Below are 9,955 nucleotides of genomic sequence, written 5' to 3' on the forward strand. Positions count from 1 at the left end.
TGAGATGTTCCCTTGAGAGGGAGCTTCAGTTACATGCAGTTGAGGAGCTTTTAGCTCCAAAGGAAGAACCTCATGATGATGTGGAGTAGCCACATGCCGAGGAGCAGAGAGTGGAAACACCCACTCATGCAGAGACTTCCAGAGATGGGAGAAAGTGCACCAGAGACGCTAACAGAGTGTTGCATGATGCTAGAGAGAATGTGGGAGCACCCACATCACAGTGTAGGCAGAGGAGGTCACCCGAGCAGTACACCGGCTACATGGCTCTGATGAGTGAGAGTGTAAAGATTGAACCATCCTCATTCGAGGAAGCGGTACAACAACCAGTGTGGGTTGATGCCATGGTCGAGGAGTATGACTCCATTATCAAAAGCAATGTTTGGGAAGTGGTCCCAAGACCAGCATACAAGTCAGTAGTGAGTTCCATATGGCTTTACAAGGTAAAGCAAGCAGTAGACGGGAGTGTGGAGAAACACAAGGCCAGATTTGTGGCCAGAGGGTTCTCTCAGGTGGAGGGAATTGATTACGATAAGACATTTTGCTCCTGTAGCAAGGTACTCATCAATCAAATATATTCTAGCATTGTCCGCATAGATGGATGGAAGATACATCATATGGATGTAAAGACAACATTCCTCAACGGCATCATTGAGGGAGAGGTGTATATTGAGTAGCTGGAAGGATTTGGGACCTTCAACAGACAGTCACATGTATGCAAACTTAAGCGAGTATTTTATGGACTGAAACAAACACCCCGCGCTTAGTACACCAGAATTGACAGTTATTTTGTCGGGTTGGGCTTCACCAAAAGTGAAGTAGATGCGAACCTTTACCATATTGTGGTTGAAGGTAAATTGTTGATTATAGTTTTATATGTCGATGATTTGATTCTGACAGGTTGAGAAGCTAATTACATCTTGCAAAGAGGATCTCGCGAGAGAGTTGAGATGACGGACTCGGGGCTCATGCATTACTTTCTTGGTATGGAGGTATGGCAAGGAGATGAGGCACTGTTTGTCTCTCAGGGCAAGTATGCCAACAAGATACTGAAGAAGTTCCACATGGAGAGCAGCAAACCAATGGAGATTCCCCTAGCAGGTAACTGGAGGAAGGAGGATGCTACTTCGAGTGAAGTAGTGGAGCTACTATTTATAGACAGCTTGTGGGTTCACTTATGTATTTGGTGAACACACGACCGGACATGTGTTTTGTAGTTAAACAACTTAGTCAAGCCATGGTTAAGCCAACCAAATTGTATTGGAAGGCAGCTAAACATGTGTTGAGATACCTCAGAGGCACCACTCAGTTTGGTCTTTGGTACAAACGAACAGAGGGAGTGAAGCTTCAAGGCTTCATAGATGTAGATTGGGCAGGGAGTCCATCCAACAGGAAGAGCACATCAAGGGGAATCTTTAGCATTGGGTCAACAGTAGTTTCTGGGTACAGTAGGAAGCAGATACCAGTTGCACTCAGTTCAGCAGAAGCAAAGTGCATAGCTGCTAGTCAAGCATCTTGTGACGCTATCTGGATGAGGAAGATCCTTGTTGGGTTGTTTGGTCAGCAAATGGATCCAACAGTGATTTACTATGACAATCAGAGTTGTATCAAGCTCTATGAGAATCCAATTTTTCATGATCGGTCCAAGCATATTGACATCCAGTATCGTCATCTATGAGATTGTGTGCAGAGGAAAATCATGTTGCTGGAGTACGTTCCTACAGAGGAGCAGGATGCAGATATTTTAACAAAGGCATTGTCAAGATGCAAATTCGAGTTTCACAAAGGTGGGATTGAGGTAGCAAATAATCCTTTTCTTGTTAAGAGGGAATGTTAAAAATAACAACAAGAAAATCCTAATTTAATGTCCTTGAATTAAATTAGGAATTAAATTGTAATTCTATTCTCATAGCAACTTGTAACAGTGAACTAGGTTAAGTTGACTTAGTTGGCTTAGTAAATTCGAATTGGAAATCTATCTAGAGTCATGTAGAGTGAATCGTGATACCTAAATTTTAGGGGCCCAGGTTGAGTTCTTATTGAGTTGTAATTATTTAATTCAGTTTAACTAAGTTAAATTCAGTTAAACTAGTTCTAACTAATGGATGAACTAATGAGAGATCGAGTGAATTAAATTGGATTTAATTCACATGCAGTGATCAATCAGATAACTGATAATTCACTCATAAATAACTCATGCATGTCAATTCAAAGGAAGACCCAGTTGAGATTAGAGTTCAGGGACAGTGTACTATCAGTGGTAAAATCATCTAAATTAAGCCGATAGTGCATGCAATCAGAGGAAAGCCTATTGACGAATTGTGTAGTTATGAGTGAGGAGTTTCCCAATTAAATATGGGCTAATTCCCGAGGGAACAACGCAAGGAAGTAGGGGCTTGGAAGGCAGCAAATTTGGCTAAGTATTGGCTTGAGCTTATTTGTGAAGCAGTGAGATAGATTGTACTTATGCAGAGATTGTTCAGGTTGAACAAGCATTGTATTTTCTTCTCAGATCTTCTAGTTAATGCTATATACAAATAGCAGAAGTTTTTAGCTGAGACTTTCCCCAGAAAATTATTGTGTTCTGTGTGATTGAAATTCTTCCTTTTTTGCTTCGTGATTTCATCGATCAATTTTAGTTTTCATTGATGAGTAGAGTAGATTCAACTCAATTCTTTTAGCATATCACAATCTACAGTTTGAATCTACAATAAAAATCTACAATATAATGCAAATTTGTTTAGGTCTAGATCAAATTTCCATAAGAGGTTAATACTCTAGGGTTTTTAGGATCTATACCCTATCCAAAGACTAGCACACTCACTCTCCTCCATTTTTCAATTGATATATGCTACAAATTTGTTGAAGTGCATCGCACATTTCCAAAACAAGTTGGTACTCTCATATTTTTGGGTCTATAAAGATGACTTGACACGTATGGATTCAAAATGGTCATTTCCCCACCTAAATGGTGTTGATTATGATATTTCGCCAGAGCAAACCATTGTCCTTTTTTGGAACAAAGGTTAGTGAATGAACCCAATAAAACTGTTTTCTACAAATATTCAAGGCATGACTTCTCAGTTTTAAATTTCAACATGTTTGGATCATGTACATGGCCCCTCGTCAAGGTGATATCTATATGATCATTTTACTCATGCAATGATTGAAAGCACAATTGTTATTTTTGATGAAGTCCTTAAGTACCCCACCACATTTGGAGATGCTCTTTTTGTTCCAAGTGTTGTGGTTTTATAATGCATGCTTTGGTTGGCAATGCAAGGCATGCTTCTCAACTATTGGAGTTGGTTCACGGTGACATTTCTGTGCTTGTGACCACTAGCTTGCAAATGGAAGCTAATTGCTTTCTCACCTTCTTTAATGTGATTTTCACTCATAGATCTATCCCATTATCTTTAATAGATGATTCTATTAAAGATGACTCTCCGCATATAATCGAGGATCTTTCCTCTCCACATTATGATGTTGCTCTTTTTTGGATATACTATATTAAACAACTTCATCTTCTAAAACAACTTGTAACGTCCTTTATACGTTTAGTGAACCAACATGCTTCAATAGATCTTTCTTTATACCTGTGCTAAACGCTACCTTCACAAAGTTGTGGAACCATGTTGATGTTTTAAATATGGCATTGGCAGGGAGGTAGGGAGGTTGTTTGCTTGTTGTAGATGTAGGCCAATATCTTATAAATGATTGAAATTAATATATAATTAGTTTAGTTAGTTTAGTAGATTAATAAAACAGCAACCTAGTTTATAAATATAAATTAGTTCAGTAAAGTAATAATGACATAATATAATTAAATACTTTATATAGTAAATTTATAAATTATAATAATGATATGAACTTTAATATTGATAATATTATTTTATAATAGTTTAAATTTTAAACTTTAAGCTTTCTTATAAAGATTATTATAAACTTTAAACTTAATTATAAACTTTAAACTTTTAAGCTTTAAGCTTTGTTATAAAGATTATTATAAACTTTGTAATTATAATAGTTTAAACTTTATAATAATAATAGCTGTAATAATAATTAATTATATCAACTTAATAATAATACTTATAATAAATTTTATAACAATAATTATAACAGTTTAAACTTTATAATAATATAAAGTTACTTTTATATAGATGTCATGAGTAATGACTAAGTTTATACTTTTAATAATATGCTAACAGATATGGAGATAATCTTTTAGAATGTTGCTCTATATCACTTTTACAGTTTTACTTATCACTAACATGTTCTATATTACTTTTACAGTTTTACTGGTCACTAGCATGACGTACTATATAGTATAAATTACAACTTATACCTGAATTATAAATGCAGTGTGATAGACATGGAACCATCACAAGCATGAGAAGACTGAGGAGCAGATGTCAGTAAACACCGATGCATCATTTCAGTGTTCAGATTTATATATTTTCTAATGACTTCAATTCTAATGTTTTGATTCATGAATTATTTTAATTTTCAACTGCAAATGCGTTTTTTTTTTAATTTAAAAGATATTATTATATATTTTTGTACTTGACGTATCCTGGCTTTTCAAAAATCTAGTGGCTCTGTATCCGAATCCCTGTCCAGGTCATTATCCTGGTAACATAGTAAAAGAGGACAAGATAGGAAGAGTCTATCACACATGAGAAGAAACCAAGAGAGTTGAAGGAAAGGTGCATTGAAGGAGAAAAACAGCAAATCGTACAAGTCCTAATACTGTTGTAACCACCTTTTCTCTAGGCATAGGTAATACACCTTCAAATCTGACAGTTTGCTTTTAGATATAGCTGTACGTTGTATTATTGGAGTTGTGCTTCTGTGTTTAGAGGATAGAAGGAGAAGCTTGCTGTCCAAGAAAGGCGGAAACAGAGTACGCCGTATGGCTGTAGCTAAACCCTCTTTTACACGGAGCATACACTATTGTTTGAGGTGATTTTAGTGACCATACATTTGCTGGTTCAAGTAGGCTGCACAGGCCACCTTGTAAGCTTTGATTAAAGGAATGAAAAGACAATTAGAAGAATACATCCCTTTGTATGTGTTTTCTTTTACACGGAGCATACACTATTGTTTGAGGTGATTTTAGTGACCATACATTTGCTGGTTCAAGTAGGCTGCACAGGTCACCTTGTAAGCTTTGATTAAAGGAATGAAAAGACAATTAGAAGAATACATCCCCTTGTATGTGTTTTATTTATTCCGCTATTCATTATTCCAGCTGCAATGTGACTGATGCAATGTTCAAAAAGTTGATTTTTTGCTGTTGAATTTTTTTTTGAGTTATTAATCAGAGAACAATAGGACAGCTGTCACCTAAGCTTGAAATATTTACAATGTCTTCTCTCCAAGGGTCTCTTGTTCAAATTAAGGGGGGTTTTGTGAATTGGGCTGACCTTAATTTGAGCTGGGTATATGCATAAATTCACTCTCACTTTTGTATCTTGGCTAAGGACAATCTATATTCAGGCTAGGTATCTACAGAGCCACTCACTTATATTTGAACTCTCTCAGCATTATTCAATATCTCTGACATGTAATCCAGTTAAGTATCCATACGCCCACTCTCGAACTATATCCAAGCTTTTTCAGCTACATTCAAGCTCTCTCAGTGATACTCAAGTTATACATAACCTCACTCTTTTGTAATTCTTCCACGGTCAATTTTGTATCAAGTTGAGTATTCACGAACCAACTCTCTCATTTGTATCTCATCCTTATTCTCCATGACTTCCAGTTCAGCTAAAGGAGGTTGGAATGATGGTATAATTTTCACATACAACCATGGCCACCCTCATTATTATTGTGTTAGTGTGTTTCTAAGGTTTGGCTTATAGTCAACCTAGTTGACATTAATTTATTATACTGCTAGATGGTTTAGACCGACCTAGTCATTATGTGGGTCAATAACCCCTCCTGGGAAGGGCATCCTAACTCTTGAGTTATGTATAACATAGTAAAATACACACTTAAGAGCTATTTTGCAAATCAATCGGTCCAATAAGCAAGTGATTATTTAGCTATGTTGCTAGGAAACGTGGGTTCGGGGACGGGGACGGGTACGCCATTTTTCGAAACAAGGTGCGTGGATTCATCGGGGGTATATATATATATATATATATATATATATATATATATATATATATATTATATTATATTTTATAAATTATAATATATATGAATTTGTATATTTTTCAACTTTAAACAAGAAAATTAAAATATTTATGATTTAAACTTTAAATATTTAAACATGCACATCATTGAACATTCAACATTCACAATGAAATTTCAAAATTTCTAGTTTGATATCAAGTGCAAATTGGAGTTTACATATTAATAAGAATCATGATATATGTCCATTGTCATACTACATTCAAAATTTGTCTTAAGGCATCTCCAAACAAGAACTGGGAAATTTTAAAATACTAAAATAAAAATACCTAATAGTGAACAATGGCTTCCTCAAGCGATGTCATCAACATCACTCAGATCTTCAGTTAGCATGCTCTCTAAGTAGGGATCACTCTCATCCTGAGGCTCTTGCTCATCCATAGCAATTGGAGGTAGCTCAATAAGGCCATCTGGTTGTATCTCCTCGTCCACACACATAGCATCGTTTGTGTATTGGTCCCATCTCTTGAAAGGACCCTCGTATCCAGGGTCTTTTCGAGATATCAAACGAAGTGTGCTATGAACGTACACTAAGTTCTTTGCCTTCTTTGAGCCCAACATATTTCTCTTTACTAAATGGATAAAGGCATAAGTACTCCAATTCCTCTCGCAAGATGAAGAACTAGCTACCTAGAATATTAGGGGAAGCTCATTAAATTAATTAAAAAATAAAATATAAAAACTAAAAGAACCCCAAAGAACCCAAAAGAACTTGATTTTGGCATTCCAAGTACCCATCATCAGGGTTCTCTGTACCCGTCAAGACAAAAGAACCCAAATTTTTTTAATGAAGAACCCGGTTCTTATGGGTTCTTCTTAGAAGCACCCGAACCCGAATCCGATACTTGGGGACGAGAACCCGGGACGGGTTTGAGAACCCCACCCCCGGGTTCGGGAACCCATGCAACATAGTTATTTAGTTAGCCCATGGGCACCATCTGAAGGGTTTTCTTTCTTATTCTTGGGTTGCATCTTCTCTCTACACACACTTATAGATTCTCTCCCTAACGCACTTATAGATCAGCTCTAATGCACACTTGATAGGGTCTTATGTTCTGGTGCCCTGGCGCTTAGTGTTTTCCTCGTTGTTTATTACAGGAATTAGGGTTTTACACGTTGGTTGCATTGACCTCGACACCCCAATACTGTGCAATAAAGGCTCCAGTGAACTTGATGAAAGTCTTTGCCACATTCAATATTTAGCCCAAATAAAGCTTCAGAGTGATTTTTCCAAACGCTGATAAGCATTGACTGAAGAAACCCAGCAAAAAGAGTAAAACGATTGGGGTATACTTTTCACGGGATCATTGTAACTAGCAAAAATTGATTTTACTGGGAAATCTGTGTTGATTCTTGAATATAGATTAGTAAGAAAATTTTCAGAGTAATTGGGCGATTGTCAAAGTCTCATATCAGACTAACAAAGATTGACGCAGTTTGAGAAAACCATGTAAAATGCTTTCGCTAAAAAGGCAAACGTCAAGGACATAGATGAATGTTTTAGCAGTCATTCTGATGAAATGGCAATCAATGACGTTCAATACATTGAAAATCATGAGATCTGATACGGTGGATCCCCAGTTACGCAGCATTAGCAAGTCGGAAAAGTGGCCAATGTCAGCAGAGTTTATGGACGAGTAAAAACAGACAACCCTTTGAAATTTAAATTGAAATAATGTAATATCCAAAATGCCTTACAGAAAAACCCAACAAACTAAGGTCTCCATTATTTTTCTCATTATCGTAATAGATCATTACAGAAATGGCAAAAATCCTATCAATTTATCAAAAAAAACTTATGGCCGGGTTTATAAACCCAAAAATGTGAGACCAGGACACTCTGATTTCATTGGCGTTATTGGGTTTGGTCGGGGATCTCCAAAGCTCAAAACCAACTACCTGTGGATAAGGAACTTGACCCAAATTCCAGGCTCTGAGAAGCTCGATAGCTCAAAACCAACTACCAATCAATATGGGACTTAAGCCAAATGCCATATGGGCATTGGCCAAGGTACACACGTTATAGAAATTTAGCTCATACTGCATGGAACTGTACGTAGAGTAGTGAGTATATGAAAACAAACAAATAAAGATAAAGATAGCCACATGAAATGACCATCAAAAGCAAAACAAACCAATGCAAAGAAAACCAATAAACTGAAAGTACTTGTTACAGAATAGCAAGAATACATTAAATTTACTTGGAATATGGACTGTACGCAAGCCTAATCTCATCAAAATGTTAAACACTCGATATCTGTACATACCCAATTCAAACCTGCTAAATCCCAGTTGAAATCCTCGATACGGAATTTGGACCTGGCAAAACCCACCTAGGATCTGCTTTTGATTTTTGCTCTGGCCCGAAGCATTGTTCGATCTCGCAACACTACAGAATACAAAAGGCAGTGCTCGGCCTTCATTTTATTTTTAAGCAAATTTGTAATACCATTTTTTTGTGATTTTCACCCAAACAAAATTCATGTGTCTTCCCCCCTGAAAGAATTGACTCTGTTGCTCTGCTATTGATTTACTGCCGGATTACAGTATGCGCGTGCTGTACGTCAAATCATAACAGCGGTTGGACACGTGTACAGGTGGAGGCACTGCGGTATTCGGCGGAAATTAGGGATATTAGTGTCTGTTGGGGTGTCCTTTCGTCAGGGGAAAAACTCTCGGGTGTTGTCTACGGTTGATACAAAGTGCAATTTTTCGGTTCCCTCGGGTCAAACCGAGGGAAAGCACTCCGGTGAATTCGGAGAGCCACTTTTCAATCAGAAACATGAACAGCAAGTGACTCCATTACAGCGCAGACGCATTCAATGACGTAAAGGAGGTTATACGTTTTTTATTTTTATGTAATTTGCTTAAATTATTGTTATTGAAACTAAAGTTTTAAATATTTTTTTTAATTTTGATTCTGTGATTAAGGTTTATGTGAATAGAGTAATTTTGAGGATGAGTCACACTTGTTTACGGGTATTATCTAAAAAGGAGAAATTGTATTAATTGCGAAAAACAATAAATTTTTAATTATTCTATTGTATCATTAAAGATTTAACTTAAAATTAAAGAAACACTTTTAAAAAGTGATTTCACATATAGTGATTGCACCCATAAAGATAATATTGTATTTCATTTTAATAAAGATAATATTGTATTTCATTTTAGTAAAGATTTAACTTAAAGTTGAAGAAAAACTTTTAAAGAGTGATTTCACATATGGTGATTGCACCTATAAAGACTATAACATTATGGTAAATGATTGTGTGATTAGATTCAAATATTGTCCATTTTGGTTTTTTTAAATTAAAAGAATTTTAAAATTATTGAGTGGGAAGTATTAATATGTTTAATTCTCATGAAACCAATTTCAACGTTATTGAAAATAACTCACAATAAGAACTTAGGTTTTGGTTACTTATAAAAATAAAAAATTATAACTAAAAATTTGTGATTAGATTTAAAATATTGTCTTATCTTGTCAACAAACAAAAAACTTACAAAAAAAAATGTGATTACATCCAAAATATTGTCGACAAAAAACTTACAAAAAAAATTGTGATTACATCCAAAATATTGTCCATTTTGTCTTTTAAATTAAAAGAGTTTGAAAATGATTCCATGCCAACCATTAACATGTTTAACTCACATGACAGAGTATTAATATGTTTAATTTACATGACACGAGTCTCAATGTCATTGAAAATAACTCATAACAAATATTTTTGAAAAACTAAAGGACCGGAAATATTTT

At 35.6% G+C, this 9,955-nt stretch overlaps 1 protein-coding gene across 2 annotated transcripts in view; it reads right to left on the reverse strand.

Annotated features, from left to right (window-relative positions):
• LOC149213502 (uncharacterized) overlaps window positions 1–8,895 on the reverse strand; it is a 103,139-nt gene extending 94,244 nt beyond the window's left edge. The window contains exon 1 of one of the 2 annotated variants that reach the window (XM_089392037.1): window positions 8,466–8,895. The gene's annotated coding sequence lies outside the window, so the exon portion shown is untranslated. The remainder of the gene's footprint in view (window positions 1–8,465) is intronic. The other variant, XM_089392036.1, reaches the window with a different exon arrangement.
• Window positions 8,896–9,955: the final 1,060 nt, after the last annotated feature.

Source organism: Pinus tabuliformis, chromosome 1_1 (assembly GCF_031772625.1).
Source record: "Pinus tabuliformis cultivar Carrire ecotype Pingquan chromosome 1_1, CPIR1, whole genome shotgun sequence".
Taxonomy (NCBI): Eukaryota; Viridiplantae; Streptophyta; class Pinopsida; order Pinales; family Pinaceae; genus Pinus; species Pinus tabuliformis.